This window comes from Notechis scutatus, chromosome 2 (assembly GCF_049901735.1).
Source record: "Notechis scutatus isolate UNSWTSFEM ecotype Mainland chromosome 2, rNotScu1.2, whole genome shotgun sequence".
NCBI classification, from domain to species: Eukaryota; Metazoa; Chordata; class Lepidosauria; order Squamata; family Elapidae; genus Notechis; species Notechis scutatus.
Genome location: NC_142010.1, coordinates 264,144,200 through 264,164,958, shown reverse-complemented (window position 1 = coordinate 264,164,958; position 20,759 = coordinate 264,144,200). Strand labels below are relative to the sequence as shown.

At 42.2% G+C, this 20,759-nt stretch overlaps 1 protein-coding gene across 19 annotated transcripts in view; it reads right to left on the bottom strand.

Annotated features, from left to right (window-relative positions):
• Positions 1-20,759, bottom strand: part of CELF4 (CUGBP Elav-like family member 4) — an 823,187-nt gene that overhangs the window by 731,851 nt on the left and 70,577 nt on the right. The gene's annotated exons all lie outside the window — the stretch shown is intronic.

The window sequence follows — 20,759 nt, the reverse complement described above, 5'->3', positions numbered from 1 at the left end:
ACCTCTGACTGGAGATTTTACAGTATCCTTTCCCTGCCACGCCCACCAAGCCACGTCCACAGAACCGGTAGTAAATATGTTTGAATTACACCACTGCCCCTTTCCCATTTGAGTCTTTCTTTTCTTTCTTTCTTTCTTTCTTTCTTTCTTTCTTTCTTTCTTTCTTTTTCTTTCTTTCTTTCTTTCTTTCTTTCTTTCTTTCCTTCCTTCCTTCCTTCCTTCCTTCCTTTCTTTTCTTTCTTCTTTCTTTCTTTCCTTTCTTTCCTTCTTTCTTTCTTTTTCCTTTCCTTTTCTTTTCCTTCCTTTCCTTTTCTCCTTCCTTCCTTTTCTTCCTTCCTTCCTTCTCTTCCCTTCCTTCTCTTTCTCCTCCCCCCTCCTTTCTCTTTCCTTCTTTCTTTCTTTTTCTTTTTCTTTCTTTCTTTTTTCATTTTCCTTCCTATTTTCCTTCCTCTTCCCCCTCCTCCTCTCTCTTTTCTTTCTTTCTTTCTTTCTTTCTTTCTTTCTTTCTTTCTTTACTTTCTTTCTTTCTTTCTTTCTTTCTTTCTTTCTTTTCCTTTTCTTTCTTCCTTCCTTCCTTCCTTTTTATTCTTCCTTCCTCCCCTCCTCCTCCTTCCTCTCCTCCTCCTCTTTTCTTTTGCTTTCTTTCATTCTTTCTCTCTTTTCCATCCTTCCTTCCTTCAGTCAACTCCTTCCCTCCCTCCTTCTTTTCTTTCTTTGTTTCTTCCTACCTTTTTCATTCTTCCTTCCTTCCCTTTCCTCCTTCTCCTTCCTTCTCCTCCTCCTGTTTTCTTTCTTTCTTTCTCTAACTTTTCCATCCTTCCTTCCTTCTGTCAACTCCTTCCCCCACTCCATCCTTTCCTTCTTTCCTTCCTTCCGTCTTTCTTTCTTTCTTTCTTTCTTTCTTTCTTTCTTTCTTTCTTTCTTTCTTTCTTTCTTTCTTTCTTTCTTTCTTTCTTTCTTTTCTTTCTTATCTTTTGTATGTCAGAATTGGACTTATAGGTGAGCATTTTAACTCCATTTTTGGGTGCTCCAGGCATCATGGGGGATCCCATAAAAGAAATCAAAGTTGCCATGACAGAACAACAGAGTTGGAAGGGACCTTGAAGATCTTCTAGTCCAACCCCCTGTTCATGCAAGAAACCCTATGCCATTTCAGACAAATGGCTGTCCAATCTCTTCTTAAAAACCTCCAGTGATGGAGCACCCACAACTTCTGGAGGCAAGTTGTTCCACTGGTTAATTGTTCTCAATATCAAGAAATTTCTCCGTAATTCCAGGTTGCTTCTCTGTTTGATTAGTTTCATCTGTCGCTTCTTGTCCTGCCTTCAGAGGCTTTGGAAAATAGGTTGACTCCCTAGGCTTTGGAGGAGCCCCTCAGATATTGCAAGATGCTATCATGCCTCCCCTAGCCCTACTTTTCTTTAACCAAGACATACCCATTCCAGCAATTATAATATGTTCCTACCTGAAAGACTAAGGCAATACTCCCATGGTCTCAGTTTTGACAAGTGTTCCAATTTGGGGAATTTCCTTGTTTAAAATAATGTAGAAAGAAAGCAACCAAGCTCAGAGAGCACCAAGGATCCCAAAAGTCAACCCTAAACTACAAATATTCTACTTTTTAAAAAATAATGTTCTTTATTGGGATTAACATTCTGAGTAAATCTCACAGCATCCCATTGCTTGACAGTTGTTAAAGAGAAATTGGACTCTCCGTGAGGTATACTTTTTAGGTGTAACACAGGTTTTTGATATGTTAATGTGTCAGTTCTGTCTGGGTTGGTCTGTCTGTCTGTCTATCTGTCTCTCTCTCTCTCTCTTATCTGTCTATCTTCTATCTGTCTCTCTCTCTCATCTATTTATCTTCTATGAAACTCTTTATCATCTATCTATCTATCTATCTATCTATCTATCTATCTATCTATCTATCTATCTATCTATCTATCCATCCATCCATCCCTCCCTCCCTCCCTCCCTCCATCCATCTATCCATCATCTATCTATCATGTATCTATCTATCTATCTATCTATCTATCTATCTATCTATCTATCTATCTATCTATCTATCTATCTATCTATCTATCTTTTATCTTCTATGTAATTTATCTATCTATCTATCATCTATCTATCTATCATCTATTTATCGTCTATATAACTAATCTATCTATCTATCTATCTCTATCTATCTATCTATCTATCTATCTATCTATCTATCTATCTATCTATCTATCTATCTATCTATCTATCTATCTATCTATCTATCTATCTATCTATCTATTTACCATCTATCTTCTATGAAACTATCTATCATCTATCTATCTATCTATCTATCTATCTATCTATCTATCTATCTATCTATCTATCTATCTATCTATCTATCTATCTATCTATCTATCTATCATCTAATCTCTCATAGCTAGCTGTTTATCTATCTAGATTTCTATCTCTCATCTCTATCAATATCTATCTATCTATCTATCTATCTATCTATCTATCTATCTATCTATCTATCTATCTATCTATCTATCTATCTATCTTTCTAGCAACAAGAACGTTCCAATGGTAGAAGCCTGTTTGGGGAAAAGGGCAGCTTCAGGAGACAGGCTGATTGCCACTGCTGTGGTGTATTAAAAGCCACACATGTATTAATCATGAGCCAGATTAATGGGCCCTGGCACCATCCTGCCTGGAATTGCCTATTGCTGGCTGCGTGGAGAATCCCACGGTTCTCTGGAGCCTTTAAGATCATGGTTTGTCAAGCAGCAGGCGCTTCAATGGCAGCCAATGCAACAAGCTTACGCTACATTTCAGGAGAAGTCAAGCTGGCAGAGGAGACGAGCAGCAGAGAGAAATAAAAAAAAAATCTGGAAAGCCATGCCAAGCTCCCAAGCAAGGTTGCCCAACAGAGGTGTCCCTGGGAGGGGTCCTTGGTGCTCCCTGAGGTTGGTTGTGTTTTTGCAGACATTTCAGTACCCATCTAAGTATTTTAGTTAGTTTGGGTAAGTAAATGTCTGCAAGGGAGCAACCAAGCTGAGAGAGTACCAGGGATTCCACAGTCCTCCTCCTCCATCTCCTTCTCCTCCTCCTCCTCCTCTTCATCCTCCTCTCCTTTCCTCTCTCCCTTCTCCTCCTCTCTCCCATTCTCCCCTCCCCTTCCTCTCCCCTCCTTCTCTCTCCTCCCCTTTTTTCCCTATGTTCTCTCCCTCCTTCTCTCTCCCCCTTCCTCCCCTCCCTTTTCCTTTATCCCTACTTCCCATTCTCCTCCTTCTCCTTCACTCTCCTCCTCCCTCTTCTCCTTCCCCTTCCTCTCTCCTTCCTTCTCTTCCCCTCCCTTTTCCTTCTCTCTCACACCCTCTTCATCCTTCCCCTTGTTCTCTCCCTCCTTCTCCTCCTCCTTCTCTATACCATCCTCCCTCTCCTCCTTTCTTTATCCCTCCTTCTCCTCCTTCTCTCTCCTCCTCCCCCTCCTCCCCTCCTCCTCTCCCTTTCTCCCTCCTTCTTCGTCTCCTTCCCTTTCACTCTCCTCCTCCCCTTCTCCCTCTTTCTCCCTCTTTCTCCTTCTCCTTCTCTCTCATCCTCCTGCCTCTTCCCCTTCTTCTCTCCCTCCTTCTCCTTCTCCTTCTCCTCCCTCCCCTTCTCCTTCTCCCTCCCATTCGCCTCCTCCTCTCCCTTCCTTTCTTCCTCCTCCTCCTTCTTCCCTTTCACTCTCCTCCCCTCCTCCTCCCCCTTCTCTTTCCTTTCTCCCTCTTTCTCCTCCTCCTCCTCCTCCTCTTCCTCCCCCTTTGGAAGACATAGTGACACACTGGAACAACTGAAAGATCCACCTGTTTTCCTCAGTGCTTAGAACCAATTCATAGGTGAGCCAGCCTGATTCCTAGACAGACAGCACCAACCATACTTCGCAGCAGTAGAATTATCTGGTCAGCAGCACTGAGAACAGAATTTACACAACAAACACACCTATCAGTGAAAAAATGTGCCTCGGATATCCAGGCGATGAGTTAAAATCGGAGATAGCAGGATAGAATTCCTTTCAAAGAAATTGCAGATGAGAAAGAAAGAGAAAAAACTCACACCACCTTATCAACACATTTTCCACCCGTGCAGCATAACTAATTTACCAGCTAAGATTGCTTTTATCATGCAACAGCCGCACAAATATGATAAATCTGTTATCTTTTGCTGTGGAAATCTGCCGTCACCTCCACACCTCACTAAAAATGCAGACTTTTGCTCTGGCTGCAGATTTCCAGAGAGCCAGTAGGGAGTAGACAAGAAACAGATACTTCCAGAAAGCCAGGAGAGGGGGGAGGGAGTGTTCACCTCACCTCTGGGAAGGGGGGAGGATATTCTACACAGTGGGGGAGAGGACAGAGGAGGCTTTGTTCCTGGACAACACCAGTCAAAATTCTTTAACTGATAGGGTCCATAACATACCCTCCCTGTTTGACCAGGTGCAACGGGCCAATGGTTGCTGTTTTCTAGTTGCACTTTTTGTACAAAATTCTGAGTTTATGTTGTTAGTCACTTCTTAATTTCTTTCTCTTTCTCTCTCTCTCTTCTGTCTCCCTCCCTCCCTCCCTCCCTCCCTTCTTTCCTTCCTTCCTTCCTTCCTTCCTTCCTTCCTTCCTTCCTTCCTTCCTTCCTTCCTTCCTTCTTTCCCTTTCCTTCCTCCTCCCCCTCCCTCTCTTCCTTTCATTCCTTCCTTCTTCCTTTCTTTTTCCTTCCTTTTCCTTTCCCTTCCTTCCTTTCCTCCTTCCTTCCTTCCTCCCTTCCCTCCCTTCCTTTCTCTCTTTCTTCTTCCTTCCTTTCCTCCCTCCCTCCCGTTTCTTTCTTTCTTTCTTTCTTTCTTTCTTTCTTTCTTTCTTTCTTTCTTTCTTTCTTTCTTTCTTTCTTTCTTTCTTTCTTTCTCTCTCTCTTCCTCCCTCCCTCCGTCTCCCCCTCTCCTCTTTCTTCTTATCCCTTTTCCTTTTCCTTTCATGCATTAATAAAGCACTGAAAGGAAAAAGGAATAAAAACCCACCTCTCCATTGGCTGATACGGGCACACAAATATTATTTGGGGTGCCCTTCAAGGTTACACAAGGAATTATTTCAAGATCTCCACACACCGTTAAGACAACCTGACTATAATCACAGAGAACTGGTCTCAAGGGGTATTTTGTTTCAAGCTTTTATCACATGGAGACGTGGGTGGGAGAGGATGAATGTACAGTTAGCCACGATGACTCCAGTTCCAACATCCTTTTCTGAAATTTTCCCAAATAAAGCAGAGGAAAGACATTCAGGAACAAACACACCGGAAGTAACAGAAGCAGGACATTTCCATTAAATGCAAGAGGTCATTTTTTCTTGTCACCACCGAGCTAGGTCTTATTTCTCAGGTCTACAGAGAATCTCTATCATGCAGGTCATGGTTGTCTTAAAAGCTTTTCCAAAGCTGCTTGGATGAGAAATAAAACATTTTCGAAGAAAACACCAAGAAAATCCAGTTGCCTTTTGGGGAAAAAAGTACCTTGATAACATCTTAGGAACCTACCTCGGAAGGATGGAAGGTTGAGTCAACCTTCTCCTGAACTCACTGTCTCCTGATGATAGGCCCTAAGTAGGCACTCATGCCTGAGATGGGACTAGAACTCACTGGCACCTGGTGATTGGCCCAAAATCACCCAGATGACTTTTGTCTGTAAGGCAGGACTAGAACTCTCAGTCTCCTGGTGATAGGCTCAAAGCCACCCAGCAGGCATTCATAACTGAGGTAGGACTAGAACTCACCATCAGTTCCTAGCCAGATGCTTTGACCACCAAACCAAACTGGTTGTTTTGAAATATCTATCTTTTGTATAAGGCCCTGAAAACTGAGCAAAGAACTACCTTGAACAATAAAAGAAAGTGTATCTACAGAGAGAGTGCTCTGGGTTTTCTCACAGAGATCTAATTTTAGACATATCTACAAATTCTAATCATTTAACAGATGGGGTAACACACAAATATACACACACTGAAAAAAAGGGGTGTTGAGACTCTTGCAGAGAAGAGCAATAGGAATGATTAGGGGACTGAAGGATGAAACATACAAAGAACAGTTACAAGAATTGGGTATGTCTTGTTTAGTGAAAAGAAGGACTAGGGGTGACATGGTAGCAGTCTTCCAATATTTGAGGGGGGCAAATTATTTTCCAAAGCACCAACAGGCAAGATAACAATGGCTGGAAACTAATTAAGGAGAGAAAGCAACTTAGAACTAAGGAGAAATTTTCTGACAGTCAGAACAATTAACCAGTGGAACAGCTGGACTCCAGAAGTTTTGAAAGTTTTTAAGAAGAGATTGGACAACCATTTATACAACCAAGGATTGTACTAGCTTCTTTTGTGTGCAGCAGCAGCCAAAAACACTAATACAATCCTTGGTTGTAATAAGCAGAGACATCGTATCAAAATCATGTGAAGTATTAGTACCATTTTATAAAGCCTTAGTACAGCCACACCTGGAATACTGCATCCACTTGTGGTCACCACATTACAAATAAGATGTTGAGACTTTGGGAAAAAAAAAGTGCAGAGAAGAGCAACTAAGATTATTAAAGGCCTGGAGATTAACGGTCTTTGCAGGAATTGGGTATGTCTAGTTTAACGAAAAGAAGAACCATGGGGGACATGATAGCAATCTTTAAATATTTGAGGGGCTGCCACTAAGATGAAGGAGTCAGCCTATTCTCCAAAGCACCAGAAGGCCAGACAAGGAACAATGAATGGATGGAAACTCATCAAGGAGAGAACCAACCTAGAACTAAATAGAAATTTCCTGACAGTGAGAACAATTAACCAGTGGAACAGCTTGCCTCCAGAAGTTGTAGATGCTCCATCATTGGAGGTTTTCAAAAAGAAACTGGACAACCATTTGTCTGAAATGATACCAGGTCTCTTGATCGAGCAGGGGGTTGGACTAGAAGACCTCAAAATTCCCTTCCTGCTCTATTATTCTATGAGTTATTTATGAGCATTTACACATATCTCTCCAGCCCTGCATTCATAGTCAGGGCAGGGGTTTTAAATCTGCAAGGGAACTCAGGGTATCCTTGCCATCAAAGCTGCAGAGTCCTGGATTTTTCAAGTTCTTCTTTCTTCTTTTTCTTCTCCTTCTTTTTTTTTTTTTTTTAAAAAAAACCAAAACCGATTCAAATTTCATTCAGATTTCTAGCTCTCTTCCTTCCTGACTCCTAGGGTGATCTCACATGTCTCTCGTCTTTCCAGGGCTTCGGGTTGTGCCTGTGAATTTACTGCTTTTGACAGGTAATGGATGCAGAATTGACAGCCCCTGTAGAATGAAGTCCGACTTATTCAACAAATTGTAAAGCATCAACAAGGGGAAGCAACCCGATGCTGCTGTTAGCAAATTTCACCGGCTCTCTTTTCTTCCAAAGGAGATGCTTTATTTCTTCTCACCTTGCACAGTGAGTCTCACTTTCTGCCTTGACTTGATCCACAACTTTTCCTTAACTTGCATCCATAAAAAGAGAAAACATATCTCCGATTCTGAGCTGAGTCACCACAAGAGTTTTTACACTCCTGTTGTGGCCTGCCAGCAGCCAGTGGAGTTGGTGGGAGACTTAAACAGTGAGGAGGTTGGGGAGGAACATGGGCCAGTCCTGGAGTCTGGGGAAGGCTCTGACGAGGGCTCTGTGTCAGAGGCAGAGATGGGACCAGGGCTGTCTGACAGTTATCAGCTGCCTTCAGAGTCCAAGATCAGTGGGGCAGAAGAACAGCCGGAGCCTGTTCCCAGTGTGCACATGCACAGAGCTGCCAGAAGAAGGGAACAGCTAAGGAACAAGGACTGACTCAGGAGTAAAGGCTCAGGACCCTCCCATAGGGAATAAAGAGGAGCAAAAGGGGAGTGGTGTTCAACTCATTAGGGTGAAGATCTGTTCCTGATTTCTTGTCAAGTATTGTCTGATACAGAGTGGCATTTGGAAGATATTGGCCTGGCAGCTCTCCAAGCCTGATAAAGGTCTGTGGTTGTGAAATCTCTTTAAAGACTGGTGGCTTGGACTTTGCTGGAGAGGAATTCACTTAAACCTAAATAAAAGGGGTTTTATTAGGACGAAGAGTCGGCTCCGTGCTTTTAGGGAGTCTAAGTCAGAACAACTCTTAAGACTCATTGAGTCTTATCACATAGGGGCCTCTTCTTAAAAACTGTGGGTTTCTAAGAAGAGATTGGACAACCATTCATCTGGAATGGTATAGGGTCTCCTGCTTGAGCTGGGGGGTTGGACTAGGCGACCTCCAAGGCCTCTTCCAACTCAGTTATACAGTTACTGTTATCGATTTCCTAGCTAATTGCTTGTTTAGCCATAACTTCATGCCTTCTTTGTTGGTCAATGGTTGGACAAAAATATACAAACTGCCCCAGAAACCAGGTATCAAAGAGAAAGATCTTGAGATGATTATCGATACTGGCCATTCTCAGGTATCTAATTAAGAGTTGGACCTATTGAGAAGGTGTTGAGTTTGAGGAACAGGAATCACCATGAATCTTCTTATTCGCTCAAAAAAAAAAAAAAAAAATCAACAGCATCTTTAATGATTACATCTCAAGTCCCTGAACTAGAAATAACAGAAAAAGAGAGTTGGAAGAGAGGTCTTCTAGACCAACCCCTTGTTCAAGCAGGGTATCCTACACCATTTCAAATAAATCGACTGTCTGAAACCTCCAGTTTTTGCAAAGAGACTCCAGGGTGATAAGATTTAAGGAGAACAGAACAGAATACAGAATGCAGAACATCAGAGTTGGAAGGGACTTTGGAGGTCTTCTAACTCAACCCCTTGCTCAAGCAGGAAACACTATAACCTTTTAGACAAATGGGTGTCCAATCTCTTCTTGAAAACTTCCAGTAAGGAGACAGATAAATCTCCAAGTGCTTCAATGTCTCTCTAAAACAGGGGTGTTCAAACTTGACAGCTTTAAGACTTGTGGATTTCAACTCCCAGAATTTCTCCTCCAATCATGTAATTCTGGGAGTTGAAGTCAAGTCTTAAACTTGCCAAGTTTGAAGACCCTTGCTCTAAAAGGACGCTAATTAACAACTATCTGCAAGGTATATTAATCCTTCCATTCCCCACTATCCCGTCAGAGCTGAAGAAGCTTCTTGGATGAGAAGCAAAATGTCTTCAAAGAAAAAAAAAAACCAAGAAAGTCCAGTTGCCTCTAGAAAAACCACCTTTGGGACAACCATGACCTGGATGACTGAGAATCTCAACAGACTACCAGTGATGGAGCACCCATAATTTCTGGAGGAAAGTGATTCCACTGATTAATTGTTTTAACTGTCAGGAAATGTCTCCTCACTTCTAGTTTAGCTGTCTCCTTGATGGGTTTCCATCCATTGGTTCTTGTTCTGCCTTCAGGTGCCTTGGAGAAGAGGTTGACATATCTTTTGTGTGGCAACCTCTTAGATATTGGAACACTGCTCTCATGTCACCCCTAGTCCTTCTCATCCTTCCTGGAAAGGCCACAAAAATGTTGTAGCAGTGACATTGTAAATTCCATTCTTTTCCCCATGGAAGGAGATTTCAACCTCTTTGTGCTCACATTTAATGGTGAGAATGGCAAACAAGGAAATCTGTTTTGGGAATGTCACCTAGCAATTTTAGATTGATTGATATATTTCTAAAAGAATCCAGTTGCCTTCCTTGTTCATTAAGGTTTCTGAGTGTGTAATGAAAAACTGTGTGATTTCATGGCATGGCAAGAGGCCAAGAACACAATTTGTTCCAGAGAGATGGAAACTGCATATTCTCTGGGTAGTTGGAAATAGTAAACTTTGTGCAGGTGTGCAGAAATGAGAGATGCCAGACCGTCCCAAGGAATCTTACAAAAGATTCATAAGTCTTGCCATAACTGCACTTAGAGATAAATTATTTACTTTCCTTGGGCCCAACAATTGCAATGTTTCACTTCCTTCAGGGAACAATTGGGCACCTCCAGAGAGAAAGCTACTTGGGCTTAGGCATCATTTACATGAGCTCATAGGACAATCAAACCACAATGCCCTGCTTTGGTTTCCATGTTCTGGAGTGAAGACAAAGCATGAAGAACTCTTGAGAAAAGTTGGTATTATCTACTTGTGAGGTGCTTGATCGTATTTAATAAAATTTAATATATTGTATTCAATAGAAGCCATTGATCTATTCTCCAAAGCAACTGAGGGCAGTACAAGAAGTAGAATATGGTAGAATAACAGAGTTGGAAGGAGCCTTGGAGGTCTTCTAGTCCAACCCCCTGCTTAGGCAGGAAACCCTATACTGTTTCAGACAAATGGTTATCCAATCACTTCTTCAAAGCTTGCAGTGTTGTAGCATTTGCAACTTTTGGAGGCAAGTTGTTCCACTGATTAATTGTTCTCACTGTCGAGAAATTCCTCCTTAGTTCTAGATTGCTTCTTTCCTTGATTAGTTTCCACCCGTTGCTTCTTGTCCTACCTTCAGGTGCTTTGGAAAATAGCTTGACTCACTCTTTTTGGGGACAGTCCCTGAGATATTGGAACACTGCTATCATGTCACCCTTAGTCCTTCTTTTCATCAAACTAGACATATCCAATTCCAGCAACCATTCTTTATATGTTTTAGCCTCCAGTCCCCTAATCACCTTTGTTGCTCTTCTCCGTATCTTTCTAGAGCCTCGACATCTTTTTTACATCATGGCAACCAAAACTAGTAATGGGCGAAAACGTATGAAAGAGTGGTCAGTAGAATTAATTAACAATTAATCAGTAGAATGGCTTGCCTCCAGAAATTCTGGGTGCTCCATCACTGGAGACTTTCGAAGAAGAGATTGGATAAACATTTGTCTGAAGTAGTATAAAATATCCTGCTTAAGCAGGGGTTGGATTAGAAGATGTTCCCTTCCAATTCTCTTGTTCTGTATTCTATATACTAAGGGGGTCGCAAATCCAGGAGGCAAAGATATGGATTTCTAGGCATGGCCAATTGGATTAGTTAACTATCCTCCCCTCCATCCAGTAAATGGTTTCCCAGGAAGGGGCAAATTGGTTGATTGGGGAGAATTTACAGACATTACAGATTAACAGAGTTGGAAGGGACCTTGTAGGTCACCTAGTCCAACCCCCTGCCCAAGCAGGAGACCCTACATCATTTCTGACATATGGCAGCCCAGTCTCTTCTTGAAAGCCTCCAGTGATGAAGCTCCCACAACTTCCAAAAGCAACTTCTGTTCCATTGGTTTGATTGCTCTCACTGTCAGAAAATTCCTCCTTATTTCCAGATTGAATCTCTCCTTGTTCAATTTCCATCCATTAATCCTTGTCTGGCCTTTGGGTGCCTTGGAAAATAGTTGGACCCCCTTCTCTCTATGGCAGGCCCTCAAATATTGGAAGGCTGCTATCCTGTCTCCCCTGGTCCTTCTCTCCATTTGTTACCCCAGAAGCTTAGAGTTTTGGGAGGCTAAATCTCAACTGGTTTAGTGTAGTCGAGGGGCACAGCATTATGGTTTAGAGAGCATAGCCGTCACAATAGTTAGACTAGGGCATGGGATGTTGACCAACAAGGACTTGGAAGCCTTCTCTATCTTGAAATCAGACCCTCCTGTAATTCACTGACTGGTTATCCTTCTGTCTATCTTGCTTGTCTCCTAAGCATTATTTAAATACATGGGGTCGTATTTCTGCCTGGATCCTATTACATAAGGCATCATCATTTGATACCGAAACCCAAAATGATGTGATCTACTTTTACGTTAGCCAACAAGGAGACAGATTTATTGGAAGACTTGATACCAATCTTGTAATGAGGACCATGCTGTGTCTATTCTCTCTGGCTGGGGCCATCACCACTTCTGCACATTTTTTTTTCCTCTGAGGAAATTTTTTCTTTATCATTTTTATTTTTATTATATAAAATACAAAGAAGAAAAGAAAATAGGAAATTAAGGGAGGGAAAGGGAATGGGGGAAAGGAGGTGTGAGATACAAGGGGGAAGAGAAAGAGAAAGAAAAGGGGGCATTGACTTCCAACTTTTTGTTGCTTTTACACATTAATAAGTGACTATCCATTTCTATAACATCAAATCTTTCTAATCAACAAAGCCAAGATCAAAGTTGCTTTTCTTTTTCTTTTTCTTCACAAGCACAACTCCGGAAGTGATATCCAAATAAGAACATATTTTCCTCTGTAAATAAAGTAATCAATTTAACCATTCCTGCTTTATCTTCCTTGCTATGGAAATCATGTGTATCTCTATTTCCACCTGATAATCTTTGTGATCTGTCACCCATTTTTGTTTACAAAATGTATTGTATTATTTCAAATTCTTTGGCTTTCCTCTGGGGACCAAATTCTATGTACACATATAGACTGGGAGAAACCAGGCTCAATAGCAGTAACTGTGACAGGACTCTTGGAGTCTTAGTGGACAACCCACTAAATAGGAGCCAGCAGTGTGCAGCAGCAGCCAAAAAAGCTAATGCAATCCTAAATTGCATTAATAGAGGGATACAATCAAGATCAAGGGAGCTACTAATACCTCTCTATAAAGCCTTAGTAAGACCACACCTAGAGAGTGGTTGGCCACAATGGTGCCATCTCTGATTGACTGTGTGGTTGATTTGGATTCTGAGGGGTTCGTCGGCTAGTTGTAAGTCTCTTTGTTGTGTCCAACATCCGGAGGATAAGACCCTCAAGTGTTTCTCCCTCCCCTTTGTAGAGAAGGGACACATATGTGAATGCGAATGAGCTTATGGCATTGCCATTTCGAGTGCACAGCTGACAGGAGGGATATTACCCTTAAGATAAATGAATAAGAGTGGCAGTCTTATTGGATTACGCTTTATTGAACTTTATAAATTCTAATTAACAGACCCCTGAGCAATAAGAGACACGGAGTGTACATTCCAGTTTATCGGACAATTATTATACAGTTTATCCTCAGCTGAACAAGAGGTATTAGCAGATAAAACATGGGTGAGAAGACACACAAGCAGATAAAAGCAGGTACTGGAGACAAGGTGATAAACAGAAAGGAAGGAAGGAAGAAAGAAAAGAGGGGAAGAGGAGGAGAAGAAGAGGAGGAAGGAGGTGGAGGAAGAAAGAACAAAAGGTATTAGCAGATAAAACATGGGTGAGAAGACACACAAGCAGATAAAAACAGGTACTGGAGACAAGGTGATAAACAGAAAGGAAGGAAGGAAGAAGGAAGGAAGGAAGGAAGGAAGGAAGGAAAGAAAGAGGGGAAGAGGAGGAGAAGAAGAGGTGAGGAAGGAGGAAGGAAAGGAGGTGGAGGAAGAAAGAACAAGAGGTATTAGCAGATAAAACATGGGAGAGAAGCAGAAAAAAGAACAGGTACTGGAGACAAGGTGATAGAAAGAAAGGAAGGAAGGAAGGAAGGAAGGAAGGAAGGAAGGAAGGAAGGAAGGAAGGAAGGAAGGAAGGAAGGAAGGAAGGAAGGAAGGAAGGAAGGAAGGAAGGAAGGAAGGAAAGATGAGGAGGAAGAAGAAAAGGAAGAGAAAGAAGAACAAAGAAGGAAGAAGAAGAAGAAGAAGGAAGAAGCAGCTACATCCTGTTGTATTTTGGCTGCTAAAGCTTAATGTGAAATCATATCTCTGAGTAACAGTGACAGGGTTTTTAAGGTTTATTCCTGGGCCGATCTGCTTTTCGTATTTTGTTCATCCTTCTCCTCTCAATCCAACAAGAATCTGTGGAATGGATCCAAATTTAGTCATGCTTACATTAGATTGATTGAATCTTTATCTCGTCAGAGGAAGATTACATTTAAATCTAACATAACCACTGAAAAAGGGAGGGAGGAAACTCTTACATAAAACCATTGTTTCAACAGATATTTTTAAACGGAGCTTGGCTCAAAAGAGATTATTAGAAAGCACTTGGGGAGAATCATTTTTTTTTTTTAAAAAAAAAGCGTGCAATTGTCCCAAAATATGTTCAAAAAGTAAAGCCCAGCAAAACGATTGTGTAGAAAAGGAAGAGGAACAATCAGTATTCAGCTTCATATTAAGCGTGTAGGAATATTTACTTAAGCATTCAGATGCAAATTATTTGTGTGCGATCTTTTAGCATCCAACCATCCTTCTCCAGAAATACACAGTCTAAAAATAGGTTCTTTTTTTTTTTCAATTATGGGATGACACCTTTAAGGGCGATGGGTAGTTTTCTCGCAAAGACGCCGAAAAGAACAGGGTGAGATCAGAGGTGATATTCAGCCGGTTCGGACAGGTTCTGGTGTACCGGTTGTGAAAATTTTGACTGGTTCAGAGAACTGGCAAATACCATCTCTGGGTGGCCCTTTCCCGCCCCACCCCTTCTAGGAGTCCCCCCTCACCTCGTTTTTTTTCTCCCAGGTAACTACAGGGAGGCTTACTGGGCCCAAAATGTGAAGTGGGTGTGTGTGTGTGTTGCAGCCCCCTCCCCCGCAGCCCGTTTTTTGCTCCCAGGAGGCTGCAGGGATGCCTACTAGGCCCAAAATGGGGCACAGTGAAGTGCGGTGCACCCCCATGTCCTCCTTTTGCTCTCGGGAGGTTGCGGAAGGCAGAGTTCTGGCTGTCACACACTGCAAAGCGGCATTTAAGTCTAAGTTGCTATTGCTAATAGATATCAAGGATCCTGGTTATTTCTATGTGCCATATGATAAACAGTACATCAATACATGATTGAAGAGTTTATCAATACATCAATCATATTGAGTTAAGGCTAAATGAATCGGATTACCATATCAAGCAAGACACTGTTTCCCAACTTGGCAACGTTAAGAGATCTTGGACTTCAACCCCCATAATTCTCCAGCCACTGGTGGTGCAGTGGTTAGAAGGCTGTATTGCAGGCTAATTCTGCCAACTGCCAGGAATTCAGTCCTGATTGGCTCAAGGTTGACTCAGCCTTCCATCCTTCCAAGGTGGGTAAAACGAGGACCCAGATTGTTGGGGGCAAGAGGGTGACTGTAAACCACTTAGAGAGGGCTGTAAAAGCTCTGTGAAATGATATATAGGTCTATGTGTTATTGCTATGGCTCTATCTATCTATCTATCTATCTATCTATCTATCTATCTATCTATCTATCTATCCATCTATCCATCTATCCATCTATCCATCTATCCATCCATCCATCTATCTATCTATCTATCTATCTATCTATCTATCTATCTATCTATCTATCTATCTATCTATCTATCTATCTATCTGTCTGTCTATCTATCTCTATCTATCCATCTATCTATCCATCCATCTATCCATCCATCCATCCATCCATCCATCCATCCATCCATCCATCCATCCATCCATCCATCCATCCATCCATCTATCTATCTATCTATCTATCTATCTATCTATCTATCTATCTATCTATCTATCTATCTATCTATCAGCCGTGGTGGCACAGTGGTTAGATTGCAGTATTACAGGCTAATTCAGTTCGCTGCCAGCAGTTTGATCCTGACTGGCTCAAGATTGACCCAGCTTCCATCATTCCAAAGTCAGTAAAATGAGGACCCAGATTGTTGGGGGCAACAGCTGACTGTGTTTACCACTTAGAGAGGGCTATAAAAGCACTGTGAAATTGTATATAAGTCTACGTGCTATTATTATGGCTTTATCAATCTATCCATCCATCCATCCATCCATCCATCCATCCAGATTGTTGGGGGCAACTGGATGAATCTGTAAACTGCTTAGAGAGGGCCATAAAGCACTGTGAAGCAGTCTGTAAGTCTCCAGTAAGTGCTATTCCTATCCAAAGAAATAAAAGAAAAGAAATAACACTATTTCCTTGACTTAGCATTTTTTGGGGGGGTCCAGCCGGATGGGGACAATTTTTCAAAAAAGCTTTGAGGCTCTAGAAATCCAGGCAGCAATGACAAATAGGCTGCAAATTCATCTCTCAACTTACGGATGTAAATAATATGCAGGGGAATTGTTTTTTGTTTTTTTTTTATTTCCATGCGGTTGGGATAATAGACTGATAAAGTAAAAAAAATAATAATAATAACATATGCAAGGACACACACTCCCCTGGTCTACCCATCGAAGTAGCTCTAAGCAGACATCTATTTTGCTTTTCCGTGCACGAACCCACGCAAACAAATGCAGACACAGAGACACACACACACAAACTTCTTCTTATAGACACCTTTGATTTATTGAACCCCAATCAGTTTTGTCTTCTAAAGTCCCCAGATAAGGGAAGTGCTTTACAGATGTACCAAATCCTGCTCTATCTATCTGCATCTATTCTGGTTTGTGTGTGTGTGTGTGTGTGTGTGTGTTTTCCCCCATTTTCTTTTCCTATCCTGGGAAATCCAGCCATGCCTCTCTCGCCTGTTGTGAATTTCATTCGTACTATATTTATAAAAAGCTTCTTTGCTTGTCTCTTTCGGCTAGTGAAAGCTCTCCCTGGCACTGCAAAACACGTCTTGAGTTGTCACAAAACAGAATCAGAAAGATACATCTCCTTTTCAGGCAATAAAGATGGCCGTTACAGCCTGGGGCTCCTTATATTACTAAACGTCAGTACCTCACCAAAATGTCTACGCCTATGGAACTGCTTCTGGACTCAAGGCAGAGGGAGCGATATTCCCTTATGTGCTTCAATCACTGACCACCACTGAGCCAACAGATTGTGAACTGAATTTCTCCTACATTGCCCGAAGCAAGGATATCCAGCTAGTAATAGAATACAACAGTTAGAAGGAACCTTGGAGTTCTTCTACTCCAAGTCAGAAGAATAGAATACAAGAGTTGGAAGGGACCTTGGAGATCTTCTACTCCAAGTCAGAAGAATAGAATACAAGAGTTGGAAGGGACCTTGGAGGTCTTCTAGTCCAGCCCCCTGCTCAAGCAGGAGATCCTATACCATTCCAGACAAGAGGCAATCCAGTCTTAAAAACCTCCAGTGATGGAGCACCCATAATTTCTGAAGGCAAGCTGTTCCACTGGTCACAGTTTATTTAGTGACCATACAAAGTCACAAATGGCATTGAAAAAAAGTGACATCACCATTTTTCACAGTTACAATCTTTGCAGCACCCCAGGAGCATGTGATCAAAATTCAGATTGCTTGGTCACTGGCAGGTACTTATGATGGTTGCAGTGTCCCAGAATCATGCAATCTGTTTTTGCACTCTTCTGACAAGCAAAGTCAACGAGCGAGCCAGATTCACTCAACAATTATGTTACTATTGTCAGGGTTCCAGTGATTGCCCTAATTAAGTCATGAGCCTCGAGCCAAGCTTCAAAAGAATCCAAAAGAATTATTAGGAGCAACATGTTGGCATTATCCCAGTTGAAGCCAACTCTGACACATGTAATTCATGGTCACCTGTGACTCTATTTCCCTCCTCCCCCTGGCTATGTCATACATCAGATTCTCCAACGAAGTACGTTCACGGGCTGGGTGTCATCAATCACACTCTCCAATGAAGGATTTTTGTGGGCAGAAGATCCGGTAGCCTAGCTTCAATCTTTGTAAGATAAGCATGGAATGTACTTCTGGCATGCTTTACAAGTTGACAACTAACAACTCCCTGTATCACAGGCTCAAAAATGTCATATTTCTACCCGGCTAGAAAGGTTCTTTACCCTGATCTCAATGTAGTTTAGCTAATAATTAGCTACATCAACGGTTCCTCCGGAAAACTCCTCAAAAGAAGAGGTCATTTTTGAAACCCATTTCTCTTGCAAGGTATGACATTTTCACTAAACTCCCAGGCCGAATTGTGAATATCTGGGTCACAACAAGAGGGATGGATGGATGGAACTGAGTAATTCAAAAGAGCCTCCCAGGGAGGAGGCAGCCCCAAAATGTTAATTGATGGGATTTAGAATTGAACATCTCCAGGCCTTTTTTTAATACCCTCCCCCTGTATAGAAATTAAAAAGGGAAGAAATTATGCACGGATTTTTTCTGGCTTTTGAAAACCGAGAACTCTATTTTGAGCAGTTTCCTCCTTTCCTCTCTCGTGTTTCACCCCTTCAAATACATTGGAGGCAGAGAGATAACCTTAAGCTATTAGGCCCGAAAAGTGGAATTGAAACAGTTCGGCGGGAGGATTTCTCACTGATAAAATGCAATCTGCTTATGTAAACATCTGCATGACACCCAAATCCATCAGTGGGCAAAGACGGATTCCCAGCTGGGAGGAATGCAAAACCAAGGCTATTTAAACAAGTCTCTCCAGAGATAGCCATGGGAGGACAAGGCATGGGAGAAAGCCCAAATCTTGTTTGCACAGCTGATCGAAAAGCCTACAGGCCACTTCCAAAGCATATTGGTTTCATATAATTATCATAAAATGCAGTACGATGCCATGCCTTGTAATGCGATGCAATAATATAACATAGAGGTAGTCCTTATCGGGCTTCAGAATAGAATAGATTACAGCTGGGAGGGGGAGGTCTTCTCATCCAACTCCCTGCTCATGCAGGAGAACCTACATCGTTCTGGACAAATGTCTTCTTAAAAACCTCCAGTGATGAAGCACCCACAACTTCTGGTGGCAAGCTGTTCCACTGTTTAATTGTCCTTTCCCTGTCAGGAAGTTTCTCCTTAATTCTAGGTTGCTTCTCTCCTGGATTATTCCTTCTTGTCCTGCCTTCTGGTGCTTTGGAGCAGTGATCCCCAACCTTTCTTATGCCGCGGCCCGGTATCCCCAACCTTTTTATGGCGCGGCCGGTACCGGCATTAGCTGGGCGCTGCCATCTTTTTGATGAAAAAGTGCTTCCGGTGACCTCACGGAAGCTCACTTTTCATCAAAAAGAAGCTCGCGATATAACCGCTGCTTCGATGAGCTTTTCCAAAGGGTAGAAATGGCTTTCTACCGAAAAGCTCACCGAAAGCTGGCGCCGCCATCTTTTTGATGAAAAAGTGCTTCCGGTGAGCTTTCTACCCGGAAAAGCTCACGGAAGCACTTTTTCATCAAAAAGATGGCGGCGCCCAGCAAACCAGCGGCCCGGTAGGACTTGTTCCACGGACCGGTACTGGTCCGTGGACCGGTGGTTGGGGACCCCTGCTTTGGAGGATAAGTTTAGAATGTATGACTTCGAAGGGACTTTGGAGGTCTTCTATTCGAGCCTCCTGCTCATGCAGGAGAACCTATACTATTTCGAATAACTGACTGTGTAGAATCTTCTTTAAAACCTCCAGTGATGAGCACCTATGGTTTCTGGAGACAAGGTGTTCTACTGGTTAATCGTCTTCACGGTTGGGAAGTTTCTTTCTTCTCTTGCCCTTTGGTGCTTTGGAGGATAAGTTTAAAATGAATGAGTTGGAAGGGACCTTGAAGGTCTTCTAGTCCAGCCCCCTCCTCAAGTAGGAGAACCTACACCATTCTGGACAAATGGATGTCCAATCTCTCCTTAAAAACCTCCAGTGATGGAGCACTTACAACTTCTGGAGGCAAGTCCTTCCACTGGTTAATTGTCCTCACTGTTAGGAAGTTTCTTCTTAGTTCTAGGTTGCTTCTCTCCTGGATTAGTTTCCATCCGTTATTTTTTGTCTTGCCTTCTAGCGCTTTGGAGGATACATTGACCTCCTTCTTCTTTGTGGCAGCCCTTCAAATACTGGAATACTGCTATCATGTTCCCCGTGGTCCTCCTTTTCTCCAGACTAACCAAATCCAAATCCTGCAACTGTTCTTCATATGTTTTAGTCTCCAGAATATAGAATACAGAACAACAGAGATAGAAGGGAGCTTAATTTTTAAGAAGAGATTGGACAACCATTTGTCTGAAATGGAATAGGGTCTCCTGATTGAGCAGGGGTTGGACTAGAAGACCTCCAAGGTCCCTTCCAACTCTGTTATCCGGTTGTGTTGTTCTGACTCAGCTAAAATGGCCAGAATTCTAGGATCTCCAACAGGTGGTAAGCTCTCAAGACGGACATCCATCAGAATCTGATTAACAGCCAGATTCCAGACTGACCAACACATTTCCTTTTCGATGCTCCCATTTCTATCTTCCTCGAGCCCGTTCCTTCCTATTGAATGACGTATGCTAATGGCCTATAAAACATATCAAGATGAGTGACACGTTTTAAGGAGTTGCTGATGGATAACCCCCAACGAGGAAGACTTATAATGCGGAATTGTATTAATATTAATGGTAAAGATTTTCCATCTTTGATGCCAGCCATTCACTCTGGGCGAAACTGACAACTCGCATTCTGACAGCACATCTTTAATAAATACGCACACCCTGACACTCGGGTGTCATCACAAAGAGGCAGAACAATGTGTGTGTGTGTGTGTGTGTGTGTGTGTGTGAGAGAGAGAGAGAGAGAGAGAGAGAGAGAGAGAGAGAGAGAGAGAGAGAGAGATATCATGGCAGGAGCAACAGAAACAAAGGAAGTACCCTTCGCTGGGATTCAGAAGTTATGGACAAGTGAATACTTCTCCTTCTGATTGTGCAATAAAACACTTTGAGGACATTTTTTAAAACCATTCACCCTCTACTGGTAGCCCTTGACTTACAAAAGTTCACTTAGTGACCAAGATTATAAAAGGTCTGAAAAAAGTTGCAAGGCTGGTTTTCACACTTATGACTGCTCCCTTAGCAAGCATTCAAAGTGAAAAGTACAGTTAGTCTAACAGAATAACAGAGTGGGAAGGAACCTTGGAGGTCTTCTAGTCCAACCCCTTGCTTGAGCAGGAAATCTTATGCCATTTCAGATAAAAGGCTGCCCAGTCTCCTCTTAAAATTTCAAGTGTTGGAGCACCCATCATATCTGGTGGCAAGTTGTTCCATT